We start from the raw sequence: 18,518 nt of genomic DNA, 5'->3' as shown, positions 1-18,518 counted from the left end.
CTCCTTTGGAAAAATGCGCTTTTAGAATCGTTGAAGTTTACAAAAACAAGCGTTGCAGTTTAACAATATCAGAACAGAATCTCCTTTGGCAAAATGCGCTTTTAGAATCGTTGAGGTTTACAAAAAAAGCGTGGCAGTTTAACAATATCACGCAATATCAGAACAGAATCTCCTTCGGCAAAATGCACTTTTAAAATCGTTGACGTTTACAAATAAAAAGCGTTGCAGTTTAACAATATCAGAACAGAATCTTCTTACGCAAAATGCGCTTTTAGAATCGTTGACGTTTACAAAAAAAAGCGTTGCAGTTTAACAATATCAGAACAGAATCTCCCTTGGCAAAATGTGCTTTTAGAATCGTTGACGTTTACAAAAAAAGCGTTGCAGTTTAATAAAGGTAGCGCTTATGGCATTATCAATATTTTCCTCAAAGCTCACCGTGCTCACGTCTTGTCGAGGAGCCTAATCCGCAAATAAAAAATGCGGCGACAGTCATTAGTTTTTAATATAGTCTATGTCTCAAGAACCAGGAATGTTTCAGGAATAAATACAAGATGAATTGAACAATACTCAAGGCCGTTTCCTCAACCCGGTCGTCACCGCAAAATTCAATAATGACCATTCCACTTGAACAGAGTCTGAAACCTTACGCAACGAAACGTTTCTCCCCCAGTTATTAAATTCAATTAAATTTATTATATTATCTCGATGTACAATGTACGTTTATTATTAAAAACACTTTTAATTAAAGACATTTGAACGATGGCAATTACATCTAGTTAAGTCTGAATAAACCTTTTTCCCCTGGTTGAAGACTGGCGTACGCATCTTGTCTGCGACTAATAAGTATACATATCCAGACGATAATTATAGGTGTCGAAAGGCGACTGAAAGTCCAAGAATGTTATTCGTACATTTGAATCAGAATTTAAACGCTCTCTGATCAAATTAAAATTTGCGAGATGCCAAAAATTAATTTTGTTGACAAAAATATTTCTTACTTTTCGTAGTTTCCTCCTTTTGAAACTATTTTTTGAATACGTCATGGCTGGCTGGGGGTTAGTTTCGCTGGACTTTAGGTCTTTGGTTTTGGTTGTGTCATTTATGAACTGCTAACGCTATAAAGAAAATATGGCATAAATTTATTGGACAGCTATCTAAAGTTTACGATTCTTTTATGTGTTTGGATAAGAAATATCCCTTCCATTTGTTTTATATCCATGACAGAAAATTATCCGAATAAAAACTTATTTTTTTCATATTAAATCCTTTTATAACCGCGATTAAGGGGGAAGACTACAGTGGCCATTGTCTACTTTCGCGCTATTTCCAGTTGAACTCTTTTAATTTTGTATTTTAACTTATAAAATTAATATTTAAAGGAAAAGTCCAGGTTGGGTAAAACTTGGGTCTATTTGAAAGATCATGTTTAAACATACTCAAAAATATCAGTCGTAAAATTTTATCTTTTTTTAGTGACGAGAAATTAATTTTTAAACGAGCCAAACTTACCCGCCAAGCGATCTGCCATTTTGTTTCGCGGTGACGTTTTAGGACTTTAATCACGCGCTGTTCGCGCTATAGCAGCGCTCTGTTCCCTGCGCGCGCTTGCTCCGCGTGAGGTCCGCGAAGGGAAGGCGAAAGAAAGTGGCAGCTCGCTTGGCGGGTAAATTTGGATCGTTTAAAAATTAATTTCTCGTCATTAAAAAAAGATACAATTTGATGACTGATATTTTTGAGTATATTTAAACATGATCTTTCAAATAGATACAAGTTTTACCCAACCTGGACTTTTCCTTTAAGTGTAGAACAGCCTCTACTTTCGCGCTATTTCAAGCTAAACTCTTTTAATTTTGTATTTTAACTTAAAAAAATAATATTTCAGTGTAAAACAGCCTCTTGTTTAGTGCCTAAAATAATTTTTCCAATATTAAATTTAAAAGTAATTAAGTTATTACGTTTTAATTCGGACCCACGGAGCTAAACAAGTTGGGCAAGCGCCCAAACTACCCTTTAGTTAGGACCTTATATCTCGTTAACTATTAATATTAGAATGATAAAAATTATTTTAAGCACTAGAGGAAGTTTCAGCCTAATAAGAAAAATATAATTCAATTATGTAATTGTTAAAACAGAAACGTTCAGCTTGAACTAAAAAGAGGCTTTTACTGTATTCTTCCCCCTTAATATCCATAAATAAACAGTTAACCGAAATATTTATGATTTATCGACATTTTTCAGGAATATTTTCCGCAAATCAGAAAACAATTGAAACATAAATTACTTTTTAAGGGTTTTTCAAGTTTTTATCGATATGAAATGTCTAATAACAGTAAACATACTACAAAACATTAATAGCGTTACATTGTTAATCAGTTTAAACTAGTCTAGATGTTTAGTTTTACTTTTAGATTCGAAAAGATGAGGCGAAAATGCCGCTTTATTTAAATTTGCAAACAATATTAGACTAATCCTGGAATGAAAACTTTTTATTTTTTTTTCGGAATATTTTCCGGAAAAATGGCCTGGAAAATTGTCCGACTTACAACTCCACTGAATTAAACAATCTGAACGGATTTGCCATAATCCGTCTCATCCACAAGATTAAGTTATCTGATGATTCTGATCAGTGGTCTGACTTATACGCTTACGTCGTTAATACATATATATAAAGAATGGTTAAACACGCGAAAAGGTAGAGAAGTCGATAATTAAAAGGAATAAAAAAGCTAAACCCTAAAACAAATTTAAAGTAATTAAAAACTTACGAGCAATACATAGTTTGCAGTTAAGGGAGGGACCTATATGATCTCCATGGAAACCCCGAGGAAGATCTAAAAATTCAAAGCATTTCGAATACTCATCGAAGCGACAAAACATACGAAAATTAGATTTATGCTTTACAATTTTGTAAATTAATATCGTTATGGGCCCTAAACAAAACCATACAAGATTTTAAACCCGGATTATTAAAGGGACTTTCAAGAAACCTAGTCGATTTGAAATACGTCATTCGCTCGTAACTTTGGCTTCACAACGAACGGCGACGTATTTTAAATTGACTAGAGGGTCTCTTGAAAGTCCATTTTAAACAAAACAGCAAATTACTACAGGAATATCTACGAAAAGAAGTTTGACAAATTTTATCAAATTAGGCCTTTGTGGTGATCCTTTTTACAATTACCTTCGCTATCGAATAAAATAAACAATTTTCGTTCTCCCTTGGTAATTGAACTACTGGAACAATTTCTAACAAGGCAGTTAACCAATATTAACGTGAAACTAAATTCTTAATCATTTGTAAATAATTAAAATCCGCAAACAACGATTGAAACGGTTAACCCTCGCGTTTTACTAAAATTCTATACACCAGCCAAAAGACGAAATTGTACGGTTTATTGTTCAAATTACATAATTATTCTTGGTGCATATATCTATAATTGAAACTACGTCATTGATGACGTAGGGATGCAAACTGTGTATAGGTCTTCGAAAATACACAAAAGACGCGAGACTCGGACCAAATAGATCTACGAATCAAAAACGAATTAAAAACTAAATAAAATAGTCAGAATTTAAAACGATAGACCGGTTTCGTCCTATTTAGGATCCATCAGTACCATGCGGGAAATTTGGCTCGCGACTAACACCCCGAAAAGAGAAGCTAAGCTTAATGGGGAAGAATACATTAAAAGCCTCTTTTTCGTTCAAGCTGAACGTTTCTGTTTTAACAATTACATAATTGAATTATATTTTTCTTATTAGGCTGAAACTTCCTCTAGTGCTTAAAATAATTTTGATAATTCTAATATTAATAGTTAACGAGATATAAGGTCCTAACTAAAGGGTAGTTTGGGCGCTTGCCAAACTTGTTTAGCTCCGGGGGTCCGAATTAAATCGTAATAACTTAATAAGTTAAAATACAAAATTAAAAGAGTTCAGCTTGAAATAGCGTGAAAGTAGACAATGGCCACGGTAGTCTTCCCCCTTAATCATTACAAATTTCAAAAACTCGTTGCGTAGCAATGAAAGTCATTGCAGTCCACAGGTGGCTCTTAGTACTGGGTGATAACTAGGAAGAACTCCTTCCGCGTTGAGCTTGCAAGTTCTCTACCCCCGAGTTAAAGGCGTTTCACCCCGAGCTCTTCGGTTTCCCCTTCCATAAAAACTTGTTGAGGTTAACGGTAATAGAGAGTGTAGGGTGCTGTTAGCTCACGTGGCATGAAGGGCTTGGCACCACCTTCCTACGCAATGTAACCCGGCCACCTGAATTAATGACTTTAAAAGTAACTTGATGACTTAGGCCTAAGGTGGTGCAAAGGGTATTAGCCTAGCTGATTATAATTATTATTATTATTATTATTATATAATATTGTAAAAAATAAATCCAAATTAACAATCATTGAAATTTCGAAAATAATTTAATGTGGAGATATGTAAAGTCGATAACTGTGAGGCATCTGCAATCTGTCTCTTCAAATTAGTTTTCAGTTTAATCTATCTAGTCAGCATTATCACCCATATCAACTGATCTGATAATATCTGAACGTAAATGTGGATAATCTGATATCTGATTTACACAATTATTTCCTCTTTTCAGGTACCGCATTTTATATCTGAGAATTGGTTGGAGGCACTAGTTGTAAAACCTTAACGCGAGACATTCTTTAGATTTCAAAGTATAATTGGTCTTTACCAACTTATTTAGAAATTCCACGTTGAAATAAATCATTTTTAATTATAATTATATTTCATTTTGTGTTGTTTAAAGAATAATTTAAATTTAATTTTTTTAAAAATTAGTTGAACATGAAATTTTTCAAAACAAAAAATGGTGGAATTTCTGTGTCTGTTTTAGCTATCAAGTATTAAACATAAATAAACGACTTTTTACAATCCGGAAAGAAATAAAAATATTTCTTTTCGAAATTTCAAAAAGATTTAATTTGACCTATTTCTTTAAATAAATATAAAATATCGAAGAAAGAAAATTGAGCGTAATTTTGAAGTAATTTTACTCTTGTCTCTAAAGAATATTCTTTGAGCTTTTTATGACGCAAATTAAAAAATAATTACGGCTATCATGATACAAAAAACCATCATTAATTATATAAGAAATTGCTAATTATAAAATATCGTTGAATAAATGTACGTCAAAGATTTCCAGATAAATATAAAAAAGTGTATTGAATAAAAAATATTAAAATTATATACATTGAGGGTATACTTTGAATATGCAAAATTAATTGACGATGTACGCTTTTTTTATTATAGGCAAATTTTTCGGTTTTTTCTTACAGGTAGGACCCACAACCCCGAATTATGCAGATTTTTTTGCGTCCTAAAAAACTGGCTCTTACGCGCAAAAAGTGGCTGAAATAATCTTTAAAATAATCCGAGAGCCCTAAAAAAAGCTCAATTTCTTAATGGTTGACGTTTGAACGCGCTTTATTACTAAGAAATCGATGCACAAACGTTAAAAAAACGTTTGTCACACGATTCGCGAATACATAATTATTGGCTCGGCAACACAAAAATACGTTATCCCAAAGTTTAATGATAAAAAATTCAACTTTAGTTTGGATAGTCAAACGTATAGATGATTTACTAGAGCCCGGGTCCGAATTTGCATATTTTGGCGTTATGTACCCCGTGTTTTGGCACTTTGTAGCCCTAGGTCACATTACATTTATGCTTCTTATAAAAACAAAATATGTATTCAAGAATTTGAGGGAACATTTATCGGCGAAGGTTTTCTTCCACGTAATAATCACGTATAATTAATTCATGAAAATTATACTTTGAAATAATCTTTATAACAAACACAAATTATGATGATTATATTTTATTAATTTTAAACTTAAGTTTTAAATTTAAGTTAACTAGCCTGGAAAAATACTCTAAAAACTATTTTTTCTGTACACTGACTTCTATGAATTTATCCAGAGATTATGGACCAATTAAAGTTTATAGCGATTACAAAATGATAATGGAATAATTGCGAAATGGCTACAAACCCATTACCAACCAAAGTGTACACTAATTACGTAATCAACGAACGATTACAGATATTACAAAACGATTACCACGAATTCAAAATGATAGTGGAGTTATTACAGAGCTATTACCGTAATTATTTCAGCCAAAGTGTACACTGATTACGAAAGCAAAGAAACGGTTATAGAGATTACAAAACGATTACTACGAATTCAAAATGATTACAGAGCCATTACTTCGGTCAAATTGTACACCGATTACAAAAATAGCTTGAAAGTTAATAAATTTACAAGATAAATTAACAGAAATTAAAAATTACGAGCTCCGGTTTAGTATCGACATTTATTAAAAAAAATTAACGCCCGAGTACAAATTTAAAAGACCAGTGAGTCCAATTTATTTATTTTTTAAATAAAAAAAGGTTGGTTTTATAAGTAGTTGTTTGGTCCTTTGAAAGAGTAAATAGCGCGTTAATATTTAAAATGGAACCATATTAAGCCGACACCATAAAAATTTAGTGTTGTAAGTCGGAAAATTTTCCGGAAAATATTCCGAAAAAAAAGTTTTCATTCCATGATTAGTCTAATATTTTTTGCAAAATTAAATAAAGCGGCATTTTCGCCTAATTTTTTCGAATCTAAAAGTAAAACTAAACATCTAGACTAGTTTAAACTGATTAACAATGTAACACTACTAATGTTTTGTAGTATGTTTACTGTTATTAGACATTTTATATCGATAATAAGGAGAAAAAAATCTAAAATCCTTTAAAAGTAATTTATGTTTCAATATTTTATTTTTCCGATTTGCGGAAAAATTTTCCGCATTTTATTTTTCCGGAAAATTAACCTCACTAAAAAAATTCCTAAAAAAATTGAACCATATCTAGTAATGATTCAGCTACGTTATTTAAAATCTACTGTATTTGATTGAGGTGGAAATTTAATTTCCAATATTTAAATAATTTGCTAAGCCTATATTTTCGCATTTGAGATATTTCGCAATTAAACGATCCAGTTTTACTTTCCCCATTTGGTTGACCTTAAAAACTAAATATTTATCGGCGAAAAAACTCATTTAAACAGGGCCTAGGTCTCAGCATTTTCACTCTCCCTCTCTCACGCAGATAGCTCGCCAAGACGGGAATGCTAAGCTAGGAAAGACCCATTTTCAAAAAATAGGTCTTCGATAAATCGTACAATCGCGAGCTCATTTGCATATATCCGTTTTTTAAAAAATAACTAAAAAACACTACGACCTATTTCCGTGTACAGAGAAGGATAGAGTAATAAATAAAAAGAATTTTTACTACTAATACTACGTGGAAAAAATTAAGTGACGTCATTAATAAAAAAACACACAAAAACTATACGTTGATATTTTTTCGTGGCGGTAGTGGCTCATTTGGTATGCGCAAAAACACTTTTGAAATATTCAAATTAGCAAAAACCAAAAAACGCAATGCGCCCTCAAAAAACTCTAATCTGTATATACGAGTCTGTTTCCTGTATGGTAGCTTCCTTTTATTTTTGTTTGCCAGGAAAAGCCTATGGCAAAAGTCATACAGTCAATTGATATTCACCAAGTGTTACTCCAAAAAAACAGGCTCAATATTCAGTGTTTTTATTTCTTCATTCTTAAGTGTTTAAATCCACGCGGAGGAAAAAAATTAAACGAAGTTGGTAAAAAGCATTGATAACGTAATCAACTGTTTCAAAGCTGTAGTGAATTGCGGGTTCTGGAAACAAATTTAGCAGAGACACCGGATTGAATTTTTTTACACCTTAGAATGGATTGTCATTTTACTACGTTAACCATAAGTAACATAAAAACAATAAGTATGTCAATAGTTCTTTTTATAAAGTAATGTGGGCTTCTTGTTTAAATGTGGCTCTTACGTCACAGTCTTTTACTTTTACAAGTCTACGAGCACGCGCTACAGTTTCCAAAGGAATATAGGTTTTTCTAGCGCGCGTTAAAATCACTAGTGCGAAGAAAATAGAGTGTTGTCGTCTGATACGATTTTGAAAACTTGTAACGTCACAGCTGTAGTGTTAATAGTGGCCGCCATGACAGTTACTGTTTTTTATCAATGGGCAAATTACAATGGTGACGTCGCAGGGTTTCAGACGACAACACTCTATACTAATAAAGCCGTGTCTTGTGACGTAAGAGCAACATTTTAACAAGTTGGGCAAGACCACTTTTTAATTTTTAAGTTAACTATTAGGAAATATTATAACCAAACTGATTTCTAGAGCTTTTGCAAAATCTAGGTGTAGCTCTAGGTACAGAGCCCCTAGTGTCTAAATATAACTAAGGTTAAATATACTACTGCCAAAGACGATATCATACTACTCAGTTCGAGTGAAAATCCAAGTCGAAGTTCGTCGAGAACGTCAGTGTCGAAAAAAGGTTCGATCATGAAATTTGCTTTAAAACAATAAGAAATGTCATACTTATGCTTTAACCTAAAACAAAAGCTAAAACACATTTTTATTCCTTTTTCTTGCAGATATTTGGATAATTGGCCAAGAAAACTACGAAACATACACGTTTTGACAAAATCATTTTAGAACGAATACCTTTTAAGGGAGAAGACTACAGTGGACATGGTCTACTTTCGCGCTATTTCAAGCTAAACTCTTTTAATTTTGTATTTTAACTTAAAAAAATAATATTTCAGTGTAAAACAGCCTCTTCTTTAGTGCCTAAAATAATTTTTCCAATATTAAATTTTAAAGTAATTAAGGGTTGTATACTATTGGACCGAATCCCGTTTGACCGAATCCCATTGAACCGAAAAGTATTTTCGTTTATAGCCCAACATGGCGGGATTCAGTTGAATGGGAAATTTAAATCTGGTTCGTTTTCACTTCGGGTAGGTTAGTTCAGGTTGGGTTAGTTCAGGTTGGGCTAGGTTAGGTTAGGTTAGGTTAGGTTAGGTTAGATATGGTAGGCAACTATTTCACGTCGGGTCTTATCAAGGTTATTTTCCAAAATTAAACCCGGAAAATATCAAATTTCAAGGGAAAAAGGTCTAAAAATATACGTCGGTACGAAATAATAAATATTTAAGACATAGTTTAGTCCAAATTAGATATACTATCGTCACGTAACCTACGATATATAAATATGTATCACTAACGGTATATTGAATTAAAACCGCGCCAAACGCGGTTTTCGGTCGATTGGAATTCGGTTGAATGGTACATTCGGATGAATGGGATTTCGGTCCAATGGTCTACAATCGTAATTAAGTTATTACGTTTTAATTCGGACCCCGGAGCTAAACAAGTTGGGCAAGCGCCCAAACTACCCTTTAGTTACGACCTTAAATCTCGTTAACTATTAATATTAGAATTATCAAAATTATTTTAAGCACTAGAGGGGGGTTCAGCTTAATAAGAAAAATATAATTCAATTGTGTAATTGTTAAAACAGAAACGTTCAGCTTGAACGAAAAAGAGGCTTTTACTGTATTCTTCCCCCTTAAAAGCGTTTATCGACCAAATCACTGTCAAACTAACTAACAAAGTAATTAACCATGGTGGCTCCCAGGGTAAGCACGGTACGCTATGCGTCGCCATTAAAACAAAACCACGTAACTTAAGATACGTGGTTTTGTAAAAATTGACATATTTAGATTCTACACCCAAATTTACGTATATAACATTAAAAACATTAATAGATTGCAATTGAATTTCTTTTTTTTAAATCGAAAAAACATTTAAACGTATCTTTGATATTCGCAACGCATTTCGCGCAAAAGCACGTATCTTGCTTATTTTCAGCTCCTATTTCACTTCATGACGCGAAACCACGTATCTCTAAAAATTCCCCCTTAGTTAAATATTTTTAAATTAAAATCCTCATAAATTCAATATTGAAACGAAATTATTTAACTATAAAATTAACTCAAATGTAAAAACCTAACACGCGATTTCACAAGTCCCTGCAAAATTAAAAAAACATTTTTCTCAAAAAGGCCACTGAAAAGATACGTGGTTTTGTTTTAATGGCGACGTATAATGGCTTATCTTAAAATTTTAAAGGACCTCAAAATTAATCCTACCAATGGGTCTCAAAAAATTAAAATTGGGGAAAACTTTAAAGGGTATTAACTATTTAATTTCTTGACACTCTACTGAAATTAATTTAAAAAAACGTAGAAATTGGAATTTTCAGGATGAATCACCATATTCGATTAATAATAATAATCAGCTAGATACCACCTTAATCCCAAGTCATCTAGCGACTTTTAATGCCACTAATTCAGGTGGCCGGGCACTTGAGCCAAAATCTCGCTACACTTACTATTACCGTTAACCTCTACAAGTTTTATCAAGAGTGTATTGAAGTTACTAAGAATATTGGACTACAGGATTCTGATTACCATCCTCGCAGCCTTTGTAGCTTAAATTCGTCTGCTTTCCCATTCAAGTTTGCTATATGGTATGACCTTGAATGCCCCTTAAATGCAGACGAACTTTCTCCACAAAAGCTGTGAGGATGGTACCAGGGGTTAATGCTATGCTCAAATATTCTTAGTAACTTCAATACATTCTTGGTTTTATGGAAAAGGGAAGCCAAAGAACTCGGGGAAATCCCATTAACCATTGGGGAGAGAACTTGCTTCCATTACATAAAAACTTCGTTCTCAGTCGGAGGGTAAATTTGCAATCCAGTTTATCAGTCGATCGAGCTGGAAACCTAACTTCGAAAGCCATACCTTACTTTGTTACAACAAATGATATTCGTTTCTAACTTAAAAAGTCGTAGATAAGTGTTTTGATGGTGGATGCATTCAATGACATATAAATGATAAATGATAAATGCAAATGAAACTGAAATCTCATAAGGCATACGAATAATGAAAATAATAAGTCTATAATAGACCTTTCCATAAAATGTTCGTTACGGTAAAGGCCTTTTCACACGAGCCAACTTTTTGATCCAACTAGATGAGTCAACTTGAGTTGAGTCAACTAGTTGGTTCGTGTGAATGAAAGTTCGATGAGTTGATCCACCAAAAAAGTACGCGAAAAAAATGGATCACTGATCCATTTTTGTTGACTCAGCATTTTGATTTGAAAAGTTGGCTCGTGTGAAAAGGTCTTTGAGGGGGAAGGAAAACTGTTTTTGCAAGGATGATTTGGATCAACGTTATATATATTACTCCTTGTTTTTACCTTCGCTCGACTCTTGATCTCGGTATGTCGTCTGCTACCGAGTGTAAGTATTTACAAATTACAAAACACGGCGGATTAAAATTAATCCAAGTGATATTGTTAAATTTGTCATATCCAATGTTTAATAATATTTCGTTTACTTCACTAGTCACCAAAGGAGGGGATTTGAATATTTTAAACAAAGAAAATTTAGTATTGTTTCGATGATATTTAACTAAGGGTTATTATTTCATTGACAGTCACAGTAGTGTAACAGGTAAAGATTGTTGTTAATCATAAAATACTAGCTAAAAAATATCTAAGTATGCTAATACTTTCACAGATTTGATATGAGTATTGCAATAATAATTCATTTAATTAGTATCGAAAATAAATTAAAATCAGTTTGAACTTATAAGTAATTATGTTACATATGGTAATACGGAGGGTCAAGACGTACTTGTAGAAGCATTATATTTTAAAGCGCGCGCTGCTTAATATTTCAATGTAGAAGGGCTCGTTCAATTTCGCACGCGCTATCAACTTTTTTAGCCTTACAAATAAAACTATAGTGTTGTTAATTTTCCGGAAAAATAAAATGCGGAAAAAGTTCCGGAAAATTTTCAGCAAATCGGAAAAATAAAAAATTTAAACATCAATTACTTTTTAAGGGTTTTTAATGTTTTTAACTTTTTATCGATATAAAATGTCTAATATTAGTAAACATACTACAAAACACTAATAGTGTTACATTGTTAATCAGTTTAAACTAGTTTAGAAGTTTAGTTTTACTTTCAGACGGGGCTGGCGCTAGGATTTTCGGGCCCCAGGTAATTTTTACTCAAAAATTTGGTTTTCTGGAAATTGTCAGATAATTTTAGTTAGGCACCCGTTCCGGTGGGCCCGGGGTACTTTTGCCCCGCTTACCCCCCCCCCCCTAGCGCCGGCCCTGCTTTCACATTCGAAATAATGAGGCAAAAATTCCGCTTCATTTAAATTGGCAAACAATATATTAGACTAATCATGGAATAAAACCTTTAATTAATTTTTTCGGTAAAATACGGAAACTCAGTCATTTTCCGACTTACAACGCTAAATAAATCTAACATAAGCACGTGACTATTTTATTATTACGCAGATATAATACGTTTTATAATAGGTTAATATTAGTTTAATCGGCTTTTCAATAAATTCCGCTCTCTTTTTCTTTCGCCCCCTAGGCGCATGCGCAACTCACTGAACAATATAGTCACGTGTTTATGTTATTTTTATTTGTAAGGCTAAAGTTGATAGCGCGCGCACGTGTTTTTGTCTTTAGGGAGGCGCGTGCGAAATTGCACGAGCCCTTCTAAATCCAAATATTAAAGGGGAACGGCCAAGCTTTTCCAAATATGGCCTTATTTCCGTTTCAACAGATTAACAAGACGTTCAATATACTAACACGTACCTTTTTTGGCTTGAAAAAATAGCTTTTGGCCCAAAAAGTTGAAACTAAAAATAACGGCAGGTGTTTGGGTCTGAATTTTCGCCGTCAGCGCCCCTAACCCCGTATGAGCGAATTGCGAACTATCCTAACTTTTAAAATCGCGCAATTTAGGCTTAAGTCTCTTATAACTGGAACGCGCCGCGCGTGCAAAACAAATTTTTGCGTCTTCAGCAGCGCGCGCTTTTACGTTGTTTTTCTGTCTCATCGACTTCTCACCAGGTGTCGCGGCGGACGCGCGTTTTTGGATTTCCCGAAATGTCTTCATTTTATTAAAAATTAACCTCTCAATATTTTTTGATGCGGTTTTCGCCATTAATTTTAGTTTTTAATGGGCTTTAGGACTTTCTAACTGGTTAAAGCTTGACCATTCCCCTTTAAGCAAGGCGCGCTTTCAACCGTGGCTCTCTGTATTACTACTTCTAGGCAAATCGCTGAACAGGTTTTATTTAAGAGCCTGTTGTCAAATACTCCTACCACAGTGTAGTGCGCGAAGTAATACTAAATGGATAATTTATCGTAGTGATAAATTACTTACTTGTGATCGAAGATATACCTTCTCTTAAAGAAAAAAAAAACTGGGAGATTGACCTTAACGAGAAAGTTTCAAATTTATCGGTTCGAGATTCTTCCGCGCTGGATTTACGAAAAAGAAAGTTTAGTAACTTTTAAGCGGCTCCAAAGCGTCGTGTTTCAATTAACCTTTTAAAAAAAGCCCGAGTTCTGTAATCTAGAAATCAGAAAGACTATTCGGAGAATTCAAAATAGCGCGCCAGGTCAATGGCTCGATTGGTGGTTTTTTTTTTATAAAGCGATTCAGAGTCGTACCATAACGGTACCAAAAAGAAAATCCTGTATTGATCACGTATAAAAACGTTGGAGTACTACATCATCATTTTTGCAGAGACTATAAAAAATAAACCACTCCTAACCTATTAATCAGAATGAAAATAGTATACCCCCCTGGAAAGTATTTTTTTTTTGTATAATACGAAAGTGGGGTGAAACAGCAGCGTGCCGTAAGCGTGTGGCATCGAAAAAACTCTACCCTAATCAAGGAATTTGTTTTTTTAAGCTACACATTTTCTCACCCCACAAAAAAGTGCGGCTAATTTGCCGCTAATGACCCTCTCCGAGGGATTTTTTATACGGCTAATCATTCCTGATTTTTTCCCTGGGTGTAAAAACCATTAGCTTTTTTGGCAGCTGTCGGAGGAGATAGGGTCACCCCTGATCAAAGGATTGCCTTGTTATCAGTTTTTTCGTACTACCGCGAATGATCCAATGACGTCATTCCGTTATGTCATCAATTCGACCTTTCTAATTTCGTAGAAGGTTACTGTTTTAATATAAACAATACATCTATCATTCTTTAAATATTGTTATACCCTTAATTCAACGAAAACATCTTGCCACTTCCAACGGCTAACTGGTCCGGTTATTGAGATTGTAATTTATAGATACCTGAAAATATTCAGATAGTTAGATCTGTTTTATCTTATGTATTCCCCGCCAAAGTAATATGATCTGAAATTTTTGCCGATTCTTTATCCTCAAAAATCGATCTGGACTGATCCGATACAGGGTCTATTTTAGTGGGTAGTTTTGCCGTATTTGGGTAGTTCTAAAATTCAGAACTAGCCCAAAATTTTCATTCGGGAGGTCATTTTGGGTAGTTCAAAAGTTTATTTTAGACAATTAAGTTATTGTTCTAAAAAACTGATAAAATACTCCGGCAAGCCAAAGTTTAACCATGGGCAAACTACTACAGGACTTGCAAGCTACTTCGTTAGTAAGTCAGCCTGGTAGCTAAGCTGTAAAAGGTAATAATGAAATTTGCTCAATGATCTGGATCGTTGTGCTAGTGGTGACCTCTGCGGGGTGGGGTAGAAAGCAGAATCGCATTTGGATAGTTCTGAAAAATCCTTAAAATATGCCCTGATCTGATTATAGTTCATCTGACCATATTCGGCTATAGCTGAATGGTTATCTGACTTACAATCTTGTCGAAGAAAATAAAAATAAACAGTAATTAAAATTTCAAAAGGAATTTAATCGAGGAATATTTAAAATCGATAGCTGGGACACATCTGAAATCTGTTCACCTCGTACAAAATCCCTTACACTCTAGAGAAAATGATTTTAGAAATCTTGAAATCCACTGGAAAATCCCGAAATCTGGGCGAAAATCAGGTCCAAAATCTCGAAATCTGCCCCGGACTGGTCAGGTCAAATAAAAATGTATTATAAGCAATTTGGAGACCCCTTGAGCCGGGGACCCCCAAACTGCTAATATTAAATTTTTCCCAAAGGTCCTTTAGACGCGATTAACGTTTAAAATTAATGTTCACGTAGAATCTAGTACACTTTAAACGTTATTTCTTGTCCTATAAATAACTATTTAAATTTTTATTCCATACACCGATGGCCCCCAAAGGAGCCAGTCCGGGCCTGCTCGAAATCAGCCTAAAAAATAGAAATCAACACTAAAATCGCGCTCTGAAATCTCAAAATCAGTTTCTGATTTCTGAAATCACTTCGAGATTCAAAATCTCGTCCGCAAAATTTGAAAATGTCGAACCCCTTGGCTCACAATTTGCATGTAGGTTTTTTACAATGAATTCGCGTTAGTCTCGCGTTAAAACTATCTGGTTTGTATTAACCCATATCAACTGATGTTATAATATCTGATAATCGATTGGAAGCACTAAATACGCTATTGCCTAAGTCAAATAGGCCTTTTCTTAAAATAAGCTACGGTTGCTGAACTTGTTTTTCTGTTCAGTTTATACTTCAAAACAGGGTACCTCGTCGAATTTACCTTTACGTCCAGCGCTTTTCATAGAAAAACGTAGTGTTGTAAGTCAGAAAATTTTCCGGAAAATGACCGAGGCCTTTTTTCCGGAAAATTTTCAGTATTTTTCCGAAAAAAATAAAAAAGATTTCATTCCATGATTAGTCTAATATATTGTTTGCAAATTGAAATAAAGCGGTATTTTCGCCTCATTTTTTCGAATCTGAAAGTAAAACTAAACCTCTAGACTAGTTTAAACTGATTAACAATGTAACGCTATTAATGTTTTGTAGTATGTTTACTGATATTAGACATTTTATATCGATAAAAAGTTAAAAACATTAAAAACCCTTAAAAGGTAATTTATGTTTCAAATTTTTATTTTTCCGATTTGCTGAAAATTTTCCGCAATTCGGAAAATTTTCCGGAACTTTTTCCGCATTTTATTTTTCCGGAAAATTAACAACACTATAGTTTTATTTGTAAGGCTAAAAAAGTTGATAGCGCGTGCGAAATTGAACGAGCCCTTCTACATTGAAATATTAAGCAGCGCGTGCTTTAAAATATAATGCTTCTACAAGTACGTCTTGACCCTCCGTATTACCGTATGTAACATAATTACTTATAAGTTCAAACTGATTTTAATTTATTTTCGATACTAATTAAATGAATTATTATTGCAATACTCATATCAAATCTGTGAAACTTTTCTGGAAAATTAACAACACTAGAAAAACCTCATCGATACGTCACCCCTGAAGCAGAATGCCAATGTTACTTTATATAAAGGTCTGTTGATCCTAGCAGGAAATTAGGCTTTTCAGTTTACATTAATTTTCGTCTACTAAAACAGATCATAATGATTGCCGTGTTTTATCATGGCAAAACATGTCCACATAGCAGACGAAAATCCAGCGGTTTATGAGCTTATAGCGTTGGACACTACATGACTCTTATGAGAGAACGGTGTGACAGACGGTGCATCTCCACACATTTTATATCTGCTCAGCTCTAAGGTTGGCGAGGAAACGTTCAACAGTGAGTAGCGTTTTGCAAAAAAAGGTGCAGAAATGTTTAGATCATTTTCGATTAAATAAATCGATTCCGATAGTCAGTTGGTGAAAATTGCCTTCCCCTATCTATAGGAAGACTTACTTCCCCTACGTCATAGAGTCGTCGGTTCCGTCATCTTCCATTAAGCTTGGAACAGAAGACAATATTTTAAACATTCAGCATTTATAGTGGCTTGGATGGCTTGTTTTTACTTTTGGATCTTTTAATATTTATCAGAAGATCTTACTTATTATAAGACGTTTTACTTATGTGTCAAATTTTAAAGGGGTTGAAAATTTAGTACTGTCACAAATTAACCCAAAACTTAAGGGTTTTTCCGCAACTGCTGAAGCTAGCAAAGTAGGGAGAGGAATGCTGAAAGGTACTATAACACAGATTTTATTTATTTACAGTTTATGAAATCTATATCTCTCAAAACAATGAATAAGAGACCCCAAAAGATTATGAAAAATAATGGTGCCAATGATAACCTTAGTTACGCCACTGTCTCCAAATAACGAACACATTCCCGAACACATTTTACATTTTAAGGTATTCGATCGAATAAAATGTAAACAAATAACATTAAAGATAATCTTAATCCAAACTTAAAAAGGCGACTTTTTAATTTAAAAACAGAATTAAAAAAAGAAGCGAGGATTGTAAATGGGGGGGGGGGGCGAAATTGAGAAAACTCTCGAAGACAGGCAGGGTGTCACCAACTTTCAATTTGCAGAAGGCCACCAGGGGTTCAACGGCTTCTGCTACAAAAACCCACATCGTACACGAAAAACTCAAGATAATAAGCAATATAGAAAAAGAAAGAGATTGGCTAAACGCAGAACCCGCTCCTCAAAGGTCAAATTTATAATTTATAATATAAAAGCCAAGGATAATCTGACAAAAAATGGCCCCTTCCCCCAGAATTCCTTTACAAAGTCGCGACCACCAATCAAACTCGACGAAAGCATTTTTCTTTATACCACAAAAGAAAAAATATATTCGTGATTGAATTTTCAAATGTCATTTTTCAGAATTTTTTCTTCTTTGAACTTTCCAAAAAAAGGTAAAAATGAGGGGTAGAAATGGGGGATAGAAATACGAAAAAATCTACGACGCCAGAGCGACTATTTGGGAGTCCAAAATCACGAATTATGTGACATCGTATCGGCTCTCTCCCCCGTCACTCTCGTCGTTAATTAACTAACTAACTCGAAAGAGTCCAATCAAAAACTTCGCGATCACGTATAGATAATAATAAAAAAAAGATAACTTACCGGTATTCATTTGGAATCGTTAATGAAGTTCATTAATTTCCAATCGAAAATATATTTCGGTTAAGGATATAGAATTCTAATTTGTTCGCGTTGCATTGAGTATGTATCAAAATGGGCGTAATTAAAATGAGAAACTTACCCACTGTCTACCGTTGACCGCGTCACCTCGCAACGCTTGCATCCAACTACGCGCTTTCCGAAATTGTTAAACCATGCCAGCGTGTACGGCTTTTTATAAGGAACGGATTCCTCGAAGCATTGACCCTAAAGAAAGCCAAAAAGAACACGTATTTTTCTCAAACGACCATCAATCCTATGAAAGAATCAAAACCTCCGTTGCGAGATTCATTTTCCCCTTTCAACCCTGAACTACCCTGGACTATAGTGTCACTTACCGGTTTGCCATCATCGCGGGTAGAAGTCGTACAGCTGCCCGCGTTGCACGTTGCGTTGGTACGCGATCCGTTATCGGCTCAAAATGAATGGATTAATCTTAATACGAGGAAAAAGTGAAATGCAGAAAAACTAGCGAGTTTCAACCCTTTTTCTTCATATTTCGACTTTTTAAATCGGATATCGCAATCTTTCCGTCTCTCTCTTTTACGGGGCGGAAATCTAGTTCAAGGGGTCGCTGTTATTGTCGACAAACTCGCGTCGAAACTGCCGCGTTCTTAAATCTTCATCGATACATACTCTATCGACCTTTAACGAGGTGGTAATGAAGCGCTTTCAAACTGACCAAA

The 18,518-nt window shown here is 34.2% G+C and overlaps 1 long non-coding RNA gene across 1 annotated transcript; it reads right to left on the bottom strand.

The window, feature by feature from the left end:
* Positions 1–764: 764 nt before the first annotated feature.
* On the bottom strand, positions 765–17,983 carry LOC149925519 (uncharacterized). The gene is made up of 3 exons (XR_016476979.1): positions 17,915–17,983; positions 1,002–1,118; positions 765–887 (listed from the first exon to the last, which is right to left on the bottom strand). It is a non-coding gene; the product is annotated as an uncharacterized LOC149925519 (long non-coding RNA).
* Between the last annotated feature and the right edge of the window lie 535 nt (positions 17,984–18,518).

This window comes from Leiobunum rupestre, chromosome 10, assembly GCF_980474605.1.
Source record: "Leiobunum rupestre chromosome 10, qqLeiRupe1.1.hap1, whole genome shotgun sequence".
In the NCBI taxonomy this organism is placed as follows: domain Eukaryota; kingdom Metazoa; phylum Arthropoda; class Arachnida; order Opiliones; family Sclerosomatidae; genus Leiobunum; species Leiobunum rupestre.
This window is presented reverse-complemented; position numbering and strand designations above follow the sequence as displayed.